Here is a 14,948-nt window from a genome sequence, read left to right on the forward strand (position 1 = left end):
GAGAGATTCGAGGAATATGGTCAACAACGTCGCTGTCTCGGATTGGGAAAGAGGAATTTTTAAACTGGGGGGTGGGTGTGGGGGTCTATGTCTGTATCAAATTGATCGCGGCTGTCGGGAGGGAGTCAGTGATCAGAAGTAACAGATTAGCTCATTAGCTCAGCCTGTGATGGGCCTTTAGGCACAAAGAATGCGCCGACCTGTTTGCTCTTGACTGCAGCAGCGAAATGACCAGTGTGGTGGATGAGGGTTCATATAAGTGGGTGTACGTATTGTGAGTATACTCCGTGGAAAACTAAGCTATTCAATATCGAACCCTGACAAGTGTTGGCACTGAGGGTATTGATAGCATTCGAATTCATACCACACTTCTCTTTCTGGAGGCCCTTCACAGCTGTTGGTCCTTTATCTCCCTCTCTCTCTGGCTGACACGTAGGCTGCGCCATGGGCCGCCTCTACGTCTACGGTTTCTCCTGCCTCTGTGTGTTGGCGTTAGCGCATGGACGCACTACATGTGGATGTCCAGAAGGCAAATACGTGGAGTGTACGAGTGTTTTCAGCTATCTCAGGCATCTAGCCGGACACTTCCAGTTGTGACGTCAAATAATAATAGATTGGATTGTTTTAAGAAATTTCTCGACAAAAACGTAACAGTATTGTTTATGCGTGCAAACTACTGTGAAGTGTCGATCTCATATGTATGTGTATGTGTGTGTGTGTATGTGTTTGAATCAAATTGTTTTAACGCCTATATTAACGATTTATTTAATATTTCCTGTGGCACACCTTTTGAAGCAACATTTGCAGAGTTTTGTGACATCTTCAAGATGTGTCTCGAAATTGAAGTAAATAGTTCCTGTGAGTTAGTATGGACGAAGTCATTGCTGCCAACCGGAATAGAATAACAATTGGATTCTTTTACCAACCTCCCAATTCAGACGATTCACTTGCTGAAAGATTCAAAGAAAACTTGAGTTTGATTTCAAACACGTACGCGACTCATACGGAAATAGTTGGTGGTGACTTTAATTTACCCTCGATATGTTGGCGGAAATACATGTTTAATTCCGGAGGTACGCGTAGAACATCATCCGAAATTGTGTTAAACGCATTCTCTGAAAATTATTTCCATCAGTTAGTTCATGAGCCCACGCGAGTAGTAAACGGTTGTGGAAACACGCTTGACCTCTTAGCAACAAATAATCCTGAGTTAATAACGAGCATCAAAATCGATACAGGGATTAGTGAACACAGGATTGTATTATAACCCCCAAATCCTCCAAAAATAAACGAAAAATATACCTATTAAAAAAAAGCAGACAAAAATTCACTTGAAGCCTTCCTGAGAGACAATCTCCACTTCTTCCAAATTAATAACATAATTGTAGACCAGATGTGGCTTGAATTCATAGAAATAGTATTGGCAGCAATTGAGAGATTTATGCCAAATAAATTAACAAACGACGGGGCTGATCCTCCTGTGTACACAAAACGGGTCGGAAGACTGTTGCAGAAACAACGAAACAAACATGCCACATTTAAACAGATGCAAAATCCCCAAGATTGGCGATCTTTTACAGATGCTCCAAATTTAACGCGGACTTCAATGCGAAATGCTTATAATAGTTTCCACAACGAAACTTTGTCTCGAAACCTGGCAGAAAATCCAAAGAGATTCTGGTAGTATGTGAAGTATGTTAGTTGCAAGAAACAATTAATGCCTTCTCTGCGCGATAGCAATGGAGATACTACCGAAGACAGTGCTGCCAAAGCAGAGTTACTAAACACAGCGTTCCGAAATGCCTTCACAAAAGAAGAAGAAATAAATATTCCGGAATTCGAACCAAGAACAGTTGCCAACATGAGTAACGTAGAAGTAAATATCCTCGGAGTAGTGAAGCAACTTAAATCACTTAATAAAAGGAAGTCTTCTGGTCCAGACTGCATACCAATTAGGTTTCTTTCAGAGTATGCTGATGCATTAGTTCCATACCTAACAATGTTATACACACATCAAAAAAAGTTTTGCATCGCCTCAGTTCCGAGAATTCCAGAACCTGTACAGACAATTAGAATACAGGTCAACATAAACATAATTTACACCATTTTTATTGCTCATGAAAACCACACATTGCATGTTGTGCCACCATACAGCGAGGCCTTCAGAGGTGGTGGTCCAGAGCTGTACACACCGGTACCTCTAATACCCAGTAGCACTTCCTCTTGCATTGATGCATGCCTTCATTCGTCGTGGCGTACTATCAACAAGTTCATCAAGGCACTGTTGGTCCAGATCGTCGCACTTTTCAACGGCGATTCGACGTAGATTCCTTAGAGAGGTTGGTGGGTCACGTCGTCAAAACAGCCCTTTTCAATCTAACCCAGGCATGTTCGATAGAGTTCATGTCTGGAGAACTTGCTGGCCACTCTAGTAGAGCGTTTCGTTATCCTGAAACAAGTCATTCACAAGACGTGCAAGAAGGGGGCGAGAATTGTCGTCGACGAATGCCTCTCCAACATGCCGCCGATGTGCTTGCACTGTCAGTTGGAGGATGGTATTCACGTATCGTACAGCCGTCACGGCGCCTTCCGTGATCACCAGCGGCGTACGTCGGCCCCACCCCAAAACGGCAAGGAACCTCCACCTTGCTGTCCTCGCTGGGCAGTGTGTCAGCGTTCAGCCTGACCGGCCTCCAAACACGTCTCTGACGATTGTGTGGTTTGAGGCATATGCGACACTCATCGGTGACGAGAACATCTTGCCAATTCTGGGCGGTCCATTCGGCGAGTTGTTGGCCGCATCTGCACCGCGCTGCATGGTGTCGTTGTTGCAAAGATGGACTTCGCCATGGACGTCAGGAGTGAAGTTGCGCATCGTGCAGCCTATTGCGCACAGTGTGTGTCCTAAAACGACGTCCTGTGGCTGCACGAAAAGCATTATTCAACATGGTGGCTTTGCTGTCAGGTTTCCTCCGAGCCATAATCCGTAGATAACGGTCATTCACTGCAGTAGTAGCCCTTGAGCGGTCTGAGCGAGGCATGACATCGAGAGTGCCTGTCTCCATGTCCTCCATATCCGAAAAACATAGCTTTGGTTCACTCCGAGACCCCTGGACACTTCCCTTGTTGAGAAATCTTCCTGGCACAAAGTAACAATGCGGACGCGATCGAACCGCGGTATAGTACGTCTAGGCATGTTTGAACTACAGACAGCCGTGTACCTCCTTCCTGGTGGAATGACTGGAACTGACCGGCTGTCGGACCCCCTCCGTCTAATAGGCACTGCTCATGCTTGGTTGTTTACATCATTGGGCAGGTTTAGTGACATCCCTGAACAGTCAAAGGGACTGTGTCTGTGATACAATATCCACAGTCAACGTCTATCTTCAGGAGTTCTGGGAACCGGGGTGATGAAAAACTTCTTTTGATGTGGTACAACAGTTCGCTCGACGAAAGATTCATGCCCAAAGATCGGAAAGTTGCACTGGTCACACCAATATTCAAGAAAGGTTGTAGGAGTAATACACTAAATTACAGACCCATATCATTAATGTCGATATGCAGCAGGGTTTTGGAACATATATCGTGTTCGAACATTATGAATTACCTCGAAGAAAACGGTCTATTGATACACGGTCAACATGGGTTTAGAAAACATCGTTCTTGTGTGCATCTACACAGACATACAGAAAACAGAGCAAGCGCTCTCCGAATGTGGAGGTGGCTGGATACGCCTGGGGTACATTTACATCCAATTTTGGAACACAGAACGATAGGTTATGTTGTGGTCTCATGGATGGATCTGACATAAAATAGAAAGAAATGCGAAAACTGATTAGAGCATAAGTATAAACTAACCTAACGTACACCGAAATGCGGTGAAAATGAGGATGTACTTGCTTATCTTCTGGTTCGCACGGAGCAATTTGTACATGAAGTCAAGTATGCAGCAACAAGAGGAATGTGGGAAAACGATGACATCGAAGCGAGCGGAATCAGGAAGGTAGTCAATTTTTTCTCGTTGAGTTCGTATTATAGTGTATGTCTACTGAGGTAGCAGCGATACAGGCGAGTTGAATACTGTATTTGATGCTTTTCAGGAGGACAGAGAATCATTCACGTCTAAACTTACTCACATCTGTATTAAAGGATAACAGAGAGTGTACGGGATGATCGATTGAGATAGAGCTGTAACTAGATACGATTTAAATGTTGACCCATTTATTCTAGAGAAGGACAAGTTGTTGAAGGTCATTTTTTTTCCAGTGTTCTATTTGGATGCTTTAGTCACGTGATATAGCCTGCGTTCTAAGCGTATGCAGCTACATGTTCCGTATGTGGTTTAAAGCACTGTCTACTTGCGTTCGTTAACGGTGAACCTGTCGGTCATCGGAGGACTTCCATATCATGTGTGATGAAAGTTGACACATTCCTCTAAACGCACTTTGATTTACGCGATCCCCACCCTGTCGCATGCTTGGTGTAAAATCGAGACTTCAGCGTCATAACTAAGTTAGCTGTGGGTATTTGTGAGGGACTGTAATCATTGTGTACACACTTAACCGACAGATGGGTTGTTTACAGAGTTGGTGACGGGATGACCTGTAATTTTCACATGTTGGACGCTGCTGTTATGCGTATCTGTTTGCTTGTAGGATGTACCGCCTGCTACTAACTATCATTTTTATATAGACCTGATGGAGTAATAGTATAATTTCTGACTCGTGATCGGATGTGATCAGTGGGCACTAGACGTGTCAGCAGGGCTATATTGCGCTCGTATCATACAAAGGAGAAGTTTTACGATTGGGGCGGATATAGCTCAGCGTAGGAGAACCGGGGAGAAGGATGTATGTCTGGCAGGACGGAAAAGTAAGCGATCTAAGATTATCGCCCGTTTTTAAGTGCTGAACGTTCTAGTCTTAGGAGTGCGTGTGTTTATGTCCTCTCTCTCTCTTTCACCAGAACCTTCAATGCACTGATCCTAGACTCTAGAACAATACTTTACACATGATAGATTGGATGATTTACGTAAAAATGTGTTGAATTACGTTGTGTATAAATATCACTCCATTCTTGTTCTTCTTAACTGTATGCTATTAAAATAAGGCACTTTGAGATCTGTTACTATAGATCGATATGGTGTGCTAAGCTCCAAGACTTGGTTACATTTCGAGAAATGTGGTGCACTTGGAGGGGTTAGGACTAGGAAAGCTCTATTCAATCAAGAGAGGTGGAGTGTAGCTGTATTCGTCTGCTCGGTTGAGGAATAGTTGGGTAGCGATGTTGCGGGGTAGGTTGGTCAATGCCGAGGAGAGGATGGTCTTTTAACATAAGAGGGCGAGATTGCTCTGTGACCGCCATACGCAGAGAGATTGATCGAGTACTATGCGTGAGGTCTTAGAAATATGTATAGCGTTGTTTGGTGCACTTTGATCGTTTTTATGTGCTCGAGAATTAAGTGTGAATGGATGTACTGAGCAGTCATCTATGAATGTTCACAATGATACTTGCAAAGTAGAGGACGTATGGTTTAGCTATGATACTGAAATCAGGAAAACATGTTGTCACATGATTGGCCAGTTTTGGACTTAATGTAAAATTTTTCTCGATATCAGCTGTGATGGATAATATTACAGTAGATCGGTGGTGTCTTATCCATCCCATCCATACATTGGGTACGGCATAATGATTGACTGACAATGCTTGTTTGAGTTGGGGAACAAATTTTGGTTGATGGACCGCAACTTCCGGGGTTGCTAGCACCGAAAACGGTGATCCTGTACTTGTGTGCAAAAATGACCAATAACTAGAAATGGCATGCAGGGTTATCAACTATTGGGTCACTGTGACATATGAGTTTAAATGTAGAGGTGGTCAATCACTTTCAGGAGGTAGTTTGGAAAGTCACCATAACGCCACCAGACTCTTCTAGTTTCCTTGTGTTGTGGCTGTCCTTTATTTAAAATCATTCAACGTTATGGTATCGACTGTAAGAATATGATTTATAAGGTGCAAGGTATAGTTTCCTGTGAGAGGCCGTGCATCAGTCCGTGTTAATGTCTGTTTAGAATCAGGTAATGACTTCGAAGTCGTGGCAGAAAGACGAAATGCTCGGCAGTGTGCAAAAGCGTGTTAGAAAACACTGTTTGAACAAGGGCCAGAGGCAGCTTCTCATTCGCTTAGAGTATGGGTGATCAAACTTTAAACTGGTCTCTGCAGCGTCTGTATATTTAATATGATCTTGTTCATATAGGCAGCTGAAGTTTGAGGTGTCAGAGTTGGTGAGCTGTTAGGAATTCTTGGATGGTCGCACTCTGAGTTATTCGGGGAGAGTATTGTGAATTCCGTTTGTCCGCACTGGAGGTGGATCGCATTGGTGCCTTCGTGACTTGTAAATATGATGAGCTTTTATAGCTGGTAATATTTTTTTCATTGTTTGATGGTAGAGAAGAAAGATGATAGGGTGTTGAGGATCTGTTATACTTGTATCTAGTTTGGGACGTACAACATTGCGCGCATTTCCGGCGAATGGTCAAAACAAGGTCCTGTTGCAGTAACTGAGGTCGTTCTGTTTCTAGACAGGCTGCAGAAGGTAATGGATATGTCTTTCTCCAACTTAAATTGCAGAGATCAGATGGGTGAAGATAAATGCATACTCATCTACGCTTAGAAAGGGAGAATGCTTTTTTATTATTAAGTGAGTTTTGGCAGGAGTGAATATGGTTTTATATATGCGACTGTCTAAGATTTGTGAGTGGAAATTGTCAGCGAAGGGTGAATGACGTCGGGTTCGCTGGCTGGGGGAGACACTGTTTACATGTCCAGTTGTGATGCAGGGGGGGGATAGAGATCTGCGCTATTCAGGCATCCATTTGTGCACTGTATATCGTTAGACAATAGCTGGAGAGCAGGTATAGAGAGAGAGAGAGAGAGCCCACTTCAGCATGCTGGTCCTGGGACTGAGTGGACGCCTGTTTAGAAGGACAGATATGTGGGTTGGACATGCCGCCAGCGGCGCTCGGAAGCTCGCTTTGTAAGGTGCTATGGGATTAGTTTGAGCATTTAGTACTTGTTTTGGAGGTTATTGGATTAAGAACTGTAATACTGAAGGTCATGTCCTCAGCAGGAACGCTGTGTAATTGAGTAAGAGTGGTTACATATTTGAAGATATGTTTCGCGATTGGTGATGTTAAGTTGATGGGGCAGTTTAGCTACCACTGTAAAAAATAGCTGTCTGCTGCTGAAAGAAAGAAAGAAAGAAAGGAAGAAAGGGGTGACCCTGCCACCAGACCTGATGGATGAGTTATTAGATAAGAGCAAGTGATAGTAGTTGAATGATGCTATGTGTTCGGATATAGGAGTCTCTAAACGGCGGCGCGAGATTTTTTTTATGTGGAAATTTATGCAATCTATAGATAGTGATATTCGACCGCTAGTGACAACAGTTAAGAGCGGAAAAATAGGTCCAAATCGAGCCCTGGCAGAATGTTGCGGCAATGGTAATAATATTTAATTCAAGTTGGAGGTGGTAAATATGGACCAGGCTTTGAATATTGGTGTGAGTGTCGTATGTGCTTGATGCTCTGTATAAAAGTTTGACTCTTTAATTGCGTTTGGTATTTTGGGGTGTGTGTAAAATTAATTTTACTGTTGAAAGTGCGAGAAAGATGAGTTGATTGGTGTTTAGATAATGGCTACGTTTGTAATTCGAAAAGACGGGATGAGAATGGTAAATTGATTGATGGACATGGTTTGTGGGGTGATATATGAGCGTCAAGATAGGGTTGAGGACGTTTGCGTATGTTGATGGTGGGACAGGTGTGAGGTTAGGTGCGGTGGGAGGAGTAAATTAGATCTTATTAAAAAAAAGTTGTAAAGTAAGAATAATATTGAGAAGGTTTTAGATGGCTGGTCACACGACGATGCGAGAGCAGGGATGTGTAGTTATGTTTAGTTAAAGGGCCGTATAATGTCGTGTCAGGAGCAATGCGCAGTGTGTCATAGGAGGTAAAGACATGTACTGCTGCTATGATGTGTCTAGCGTATGAAGGCTGCGCTTTGGAATTACGCTACGTTGATATAAAGCTGACTTTCAACCGCGTTCGGTGGTCGCGGCTCGGGGTTATGACGGATCGCGCTCCTGGACGGACGTCTGTGTGTGCTTTGACAGCTGAAGAGCACGTCGACCGCGCCAACTCACGCTTGCGGAAGCCGAGCAGGGGCTGTGGGCGGTCTGTAATCAGACGGATGCGTGACTTCACGATCCTGTCAGCAGGGTGCGGTGGGGGGTACCTGCGCACGTCTGCTGAGTTATTTTGCGAGCGGATCTGCAGGCTCTGCTATGCGTTATTTAGAACGTTTACGAGTACTGAGCGTATCTACACATCAGTGTGAAGAATTAGTTAGTAGCAGTTCGTTATTGTGTGTACTGAAATTATGAGTTGGGTGCGTGTCTGTAGGCTGTGCAACATGGCTCAGGGCACATCTGGGTGGGTGTTTTGTGAGTGTGATAGATATACTGTATGGTTAAATAAATTGTTTGAAAAAATAAATAAAGTGCTGTCAATCATTACACGCCCCTGCAGCGCAGATCAGAGTGATTGGTTTTCCGTCACCCATCTCGGTTGCAGGCGAGTACTAAGTGTTTTCGCGGCGGCGTTAATCATTTGTGTAAACGAGCTATGGGCTATTCTGTCAATAGACGTGAAGGCAGGTCCAGACCTGAGACGCCAGTGGTATACGTGAAAAGAACAATGTAGCTGTCACATGTGTCGGCTGTCACGAACGCTCGGAAGCTGAACTTGGCTGGAGGCTCAGGAACCCCCTCTCCCGCCGACCGCACGCGCACGCGGCCTGCCTTGGAGCGTAATCTAAGGCGCATAGGTGATATCAATTTCTCCGGTGTTAGGCGCGAATACGACTGTGTTGAGGTCATGTTTGAGGGAGGCCGAGCAGAGACTTTTGGTCGGTTTGGCAACTGGGGGTGTTTGGGCGCGTCTGTTGCACTATTTTGCAAGCATGTCTGTGCACTGTGCTGTGTTTTTTTTTTTTTTTTTTTTTTTTTTTTTTTTTTTTTTTTTTTTTTTGGAGAGTTTAAGCGTACAGAACTCGTCTGCGGATATTGTGTACTGCATTATTTAAGAGCAGTTTGCTATTGTGTGGTGAAATTAGGAGTTGTTTACGTGTTTGTGGCCTGTGTCAGATTACCAAAGTCGGATCAGTGCGGGGGTTTTGTGACAAATATACTCCACGACTAAATAAAAGGGCTCGAAATAAATAGAGTGCAGTCCTTCCTTACTTCCCTGAGCAGCACAGCGCAGTCTGAGCGGTTTTTGCGCAAAAACGGCAATCTGGCCAGACTGTGAGTGAGTCAACAAATAACTGGACAAATTTATCTGTAGAGGAGTTACAGATCTGGATTGGAATGAATATCTTGATGGGTGTGGTTATGTTGCCAAGTGTATTGCACTACTGGAGTTCAGAACCTGCCTTAGGTCAGCCTTACATATCGAAACCTATGAGATGCAAAAAGTTTCAAAAAGATATATCTCAAATAAATACACTCCTTCCCCCTTCCATCAGCCTATGCACTGAAATTATTTCCGAAAATTAGGAGTTGTTTGGCTGTTTGGAGGTAAATGTTTTGCATTATTTACGAGCGGTTCGCATGTCTGTAGGCTGTGCAATGTGTTATTTTTAACTGCTTAAGATTAGCAAGCGTGTGTCTAGAGCATTATAAATGAGTTATGGAGGAGTGGTTTGCAAGTCTGTATGGTGTGGGACATGTCGGTGCGTGTGTTCTGTGATACATATACTCCATCCCTAAATATATAAATTCGTTCCTCCATCCACGGGCGTAGTGCAGGGTGAGTCCTTTTACCCGAAACACATAGGAAGACGTTGAGTCCTGGTGGCTCAGTTTAGTGGTGATGAGTTTCGTTTGCAACAATTTTCTTAGGTTGGTGGCGGAAGCGCAAGTGAGCTTTGTTTACTGGCAGAATTCAAACTTGGCGCCGGTTTCTAGGAGGAAGTGGCGGTCGGGTGGCTGACATTAGTACAAGTGCCCTTTCTTCCCAACAATTTTTTTAGGTTGGTAGAGAAAGCGGAAGTGACCTTTATTTACTGCCAGAATTCAAACTCGGCGCTGGTTCCTAGGAAGAGGTGGCGGTCTGGTCCTCGAAAAGTAGTGGAAATTAGGTAGTTGAACACCTTTGATACGTATGTGGAATTGTGAATTGAATTATTTAATATGATTAAAATTGAAATGGAATTAAGTACTTAGGTAACTGATAGGTTAGATGAGCGATTTGGGAGTTAGCATATTTACTGAAGAATATGTCCGTCGCATGTATGGAGGATGTGTGACGTAAGCGGTTGGAGGTCAGAGGGGCGGCGGCGTGGAGAGTGTCCAGTTATAACACGCGAGAGAGAGTCAATTAGCGAGCGTTCTCGTGGCGACCAAACGTGCTGTAATACAGTCATGGCGGATTCCACTGTCGAGCAAACTTTGGTGCCAAGAGTGTAGCATGGCGTTCTCGGTCGCACAAAGACACGTCGTGGACGGTGAACGGTTGGCATCAACAGGTTTGAACATGTCCAGTGAACAGCTTTTGCGCCAACTGGTCGGTGGCGGCAGACTCCCCTGTCCACGAAAACATGTTGTTGACGAGAGTGCTGGACCGGCTGTGAATTAGGGCGATGCGGACACTCCCTTACATGCGGCGCGGGGCTATGCGGCCGCTCGCTCAGCGACCGTGGCGCTGGGAAGACGGGGCCAGTTGCTGCGACGATTTCAACTAATTCAGTTGTAGTGTGGACGTCGTGGCGACTGCACTGGGGTCTCGAAGATGTGTACTGATTGTGTTGGAAAGCAAGTGATGACCGTACTGCTTGAAATAAAGACATAAGCCCTTTTTTCCCCACACAAAATCAAAGGATGTGAATTAAGTTACTATAAGTGCACTTTATTATTTGACGTGATTTTGATAGGTTACCAGTGAAAAAAGATAAGTGACGGCGAAAGTTCGTACGTATGATAGATTATGGTGTTGGAATTTGAACTTGTGACAGATTTTTTGCTATGGATGGCTTTCTTCCCACCGAAATCAAACATCTTGAATAAATAATAAATGATAATAATAAATAGAGGTACAGTTTTCGAGACATTATCGTGTTGGTATTTGAATTTGGTGCAATTTTCTAGTGGAGGTAGGCCAAAAATAATAATAAATAATAATAAATGATGAATGATAATGAATAATAATCAATAATAATAAAGACAAGTACGGTTTTGCAGCCATTATCGTGCTGAAATTTGAATTTGGAGCGAATTTTCTAGTGGAGGTAGGGCAATAATAAATAATAATAATAATAATAATAAATGATAATAAATAATAATAAATGATAATAAAGACAAGTACAGTTTTGCATGCATTATCCTGTTTGAGTTTGGCGCCGATTTTATGGAGGGGCGGGGGTTAGGTTAGGTTAGTGGACGTAGCCCAATTGGTCTATTTTCCTGCCAAAATTCAAAATTCCCGCCATTTTTTCTGGAGGTTAGGTTAGTGGACATAGCGCAGTTGGCCTTGTTTCCCGCCATAATTCAAATTTCGTGCAATTTTTCTGGAGGGTTAGGTTAGTGGATGTAGCCTAATTGGCCTATTTTCCTGCCAAAATCCGCCATCTTGGATGACATTGCCAAGTCTACATGCCGCCATCTTGGATGACGTCATCGCCGCCATCGTGAATAAATTTGGCAACAATGGAGAGTGGGGTGACACCCCCCCCCCTACTCCTACATCCTTACATTTGTCCTCTAGCCATCTCTGCTTAGCCATTTTGCACTTTCTGACGATCTCTTTTTTGAGACATTTGTATTCCTTTTTGCCTGCTTCATTTACTGCATTTTTATATTTTCTCCTTTCATCAATTAAATTCAATATATCTTCTATTACACAAGGATTTCTACTATCCCTCGTCTTTTACCTACTTGATCCTCTGCTGCCACACTATTTCATCCCTCAAAGCTACCCATTCTTCTTCTACTGTATTTCTTTCCCCCATTCCCGTCAATCGTTCGCCAATGCTCTCCCTGAAACTCTCTACAACATCTGGTTCCTTCAGTTTATCTCGGTCCCATCTCCTTAAGTTCCCACCTTTTTGCAGTTTCTTCAGTGTTAATCTACAGTTCATAACCAACAGATTTTGGTCAGAATCCACATCTGCCCCTGGAAATGTCTTAAAATTTAAAACCTGGTTCCTAAATCTCTGTCTTACCATTATATAATCTATCTGAAACCTTCCAGTATCTGCAGGCCTCTTCCATGTATACAACCTTGTTTCATGATTCTTGAACCAAGTGTTAGCTATGATTAAGTTATGCTCTGTGCAGAATTCTTCCAGGCGGCTGCCTCTTTCATTTCTTACCCCCATTCGATATTCACCTACTATGTTTCTGATCTTCTATAAAGCGTATTTCGAGACATCCTGCTACTAGCTTTGTGACATCATCAATTAGTGTGTGAAATTGCTACTACGTCTGCCTTATACACTGTAATAGCTATCATGGGACTGGAAATCAAATATTTATTGACCTCAGCAGTATTTCTGGATCGATTCCCAGTCAGGCATTTGCTTTGGAAGGCAGAAGTCTTGCGTGCGCTGGTGTCTGACAGGTTGGTTCATGCACTGAGAAACAGGACGTGACCACTCGGGATGGCGAAGGACGACAACAGAATGTGTCCAGGGATTAGTGCTGTACTTCACGGTGCTGTGAGGCAGCTGGCAGCCGACAGGGTTGTGGTGAGCCTGCGGGCACTTCAAAGTTTTCCGGTATATCCCAACTCAGGGCAGCCTGTGTGCGTGGAAAGATGAGAGAAAATTTTTCAGATATGTTTAAGCAGTGTAATTACATGATTCATTACGTGATCACAACGAAAAAGTGCCACAATTGTTTAAATATTCCACATACTGGAATAGATTTCCTGACAGATTAGTCCGCAGCTCGTGGTCGTGCGGTAGTGTTCTCGCTTCCCGCGCCCGGGTTCCCGTGTTCGATTCCCGGCGGGGTCAGGGATTTTCTCTGCCTCGTGATGACTGGGTGTTGTGTGATGTCCTTAGGTTAGTTAGGTTTAAGTAGTTCTAAGTTCTCGGGGACTGATGACCATAGATGTTAAGTCCCATAGTGCTCAGAGCCATTTGAACCTGACAGATTCTTTAAATAAACTATATTCCATACCCTATCCTGTAATTTGTTTAAATAAACAAGACGTTTCTGAAGAATCCCCAGAAAACAGTGGGATACCAACCTCATTGTCGCCCGCCATATTGCCTGACAACCACGAGTGGTGGTATGGGGTGTTTAAACAATATTCCATACACTGCAATCCATTTCCGCCAATTAATCAATATTTCCATAAGGGAGGGGCAAGGAAAACTGAAGGACATCGATTTAATTAATTAGTCAATCAAACTGGTACAGTGGTAGGGGAGAGGCCATTTGAATAACCTGAAGCAGCTCGTGAATAATGAAAGTGGCACAATCGAGCTATTTCCCCACCAAAACTCTTCATTCAATTTCATTAACTAGTCAATTACTTTGATTTGAGAAGGGGGGGGGGGGGGAGATAAGGGTGACATGGAAATGCCCTTTACCGAACAATAGGTTAAGGGTGGATTATTTCCAGACGTCTTAAACCATTTAACAGAAGAATAGGCTGAGGACCTGTCAATCATAACAGAACAATTGGTTTGTCCTTGAATGTAGGGTTACCCTGATTTAGGAAACACGCAATGTAGGATGATGCCCTGTTTGCCCCCTACGTTACTTAGTGTGGTCTTAACCAAGCATTCTTCTTTTCTCTAATTTTTGCCTCTTTAATCACAGCAGCTTGCTGTTCTAGTCCCTGCCTGGCGCAGTATTACACCGTGTACACTTTCCAACATTGATTGTAGCACAGACTGCTTTTGTGTTGCCTTGCTATCACAGTCCACCAAAAACCATCTGTTCCCTCTCTGAAATCATTCTCCAGCATATTAATTTGTAATTACTATTAAAAACAGTCTTGATCACGATTTATTTAACAAGGTGACTGGTTTCGACCACTACTGTGGTCATCTTCAGACCATTGAGTAGGAACCTCTTTCTGGTGATTCTCCACCAGAAAGAGGTTCCTACTCAATGGTCTGAAGATGGCCACAGTAGTGGTCGAAACCAGTCACCTTGTTAAATAAATCGTGATCAAGACTGTTTTTAATAGTAATTATTTATAAGACATTGATCACTGCTGTTCCCATAATGCATTCAAAAGTAATTCATATTAATTTGGTCTGCCGATTTCTTTTCTACATCTCCAACCTTTGTGTTGGTCCCACCCAAAACAGTTTTCGTTTATATGTTGTGATCACTGAAATCTTTTTAAATGGTGAAAAATTACTGTTAACTCAGTCATTTTGACTTAATTTCATCTATCCTCTTAATACGACTCTTAAATTCGTCTATCGTTTATTCTGAGTTTCTATTGCCTGGTTTTTGCATGGTGAATACCAACTGCACATAAAAACTTCCAGCTTCCAAAATTTCATCTATTTCTCCCACATATCTACTCAGACTTTCCATAGTAGTACCTGTTTGACCGGACCCACACTGTCCTGGCGACTGCTTGATCCCATCAGCCATGGCTAATAAGCTGCAACCTCAAAGCTAATACAACATTCTACTCCTGTAAATGAGTTTATGGAGACTCCCTGGGCTACAGTGGGATACCAACCTGATTGTCGCCCGCCACATTGCCTGACAACCAGGAGTAGTGGTATGGGGTGCTATTTCTTTCCACAGCAGGACTCCTCTGATTGTCATCCAAGGCGCCATTACAGCACAGAGCTTCGTCGAGGATATTCTAGTCCCGTTTCTAGTCCTGTTACCGTTCGTGGCAAGCCTTCGTGGC

This window comes from Schistocerca nitens, chromosome 7 (assembly GCF_023898315.1).
Source record: "Schistocerca nitens isolate TAMUIC-IGC-003100 chromosome 7, iqSchNite1.1, whole genome shotgun sequence".
NCBI lineage: Eukaryota > Metazoa > Arthropoda > Insecta > Orthoptera > Acrididae > Schistocerca > Schistocerca nitens.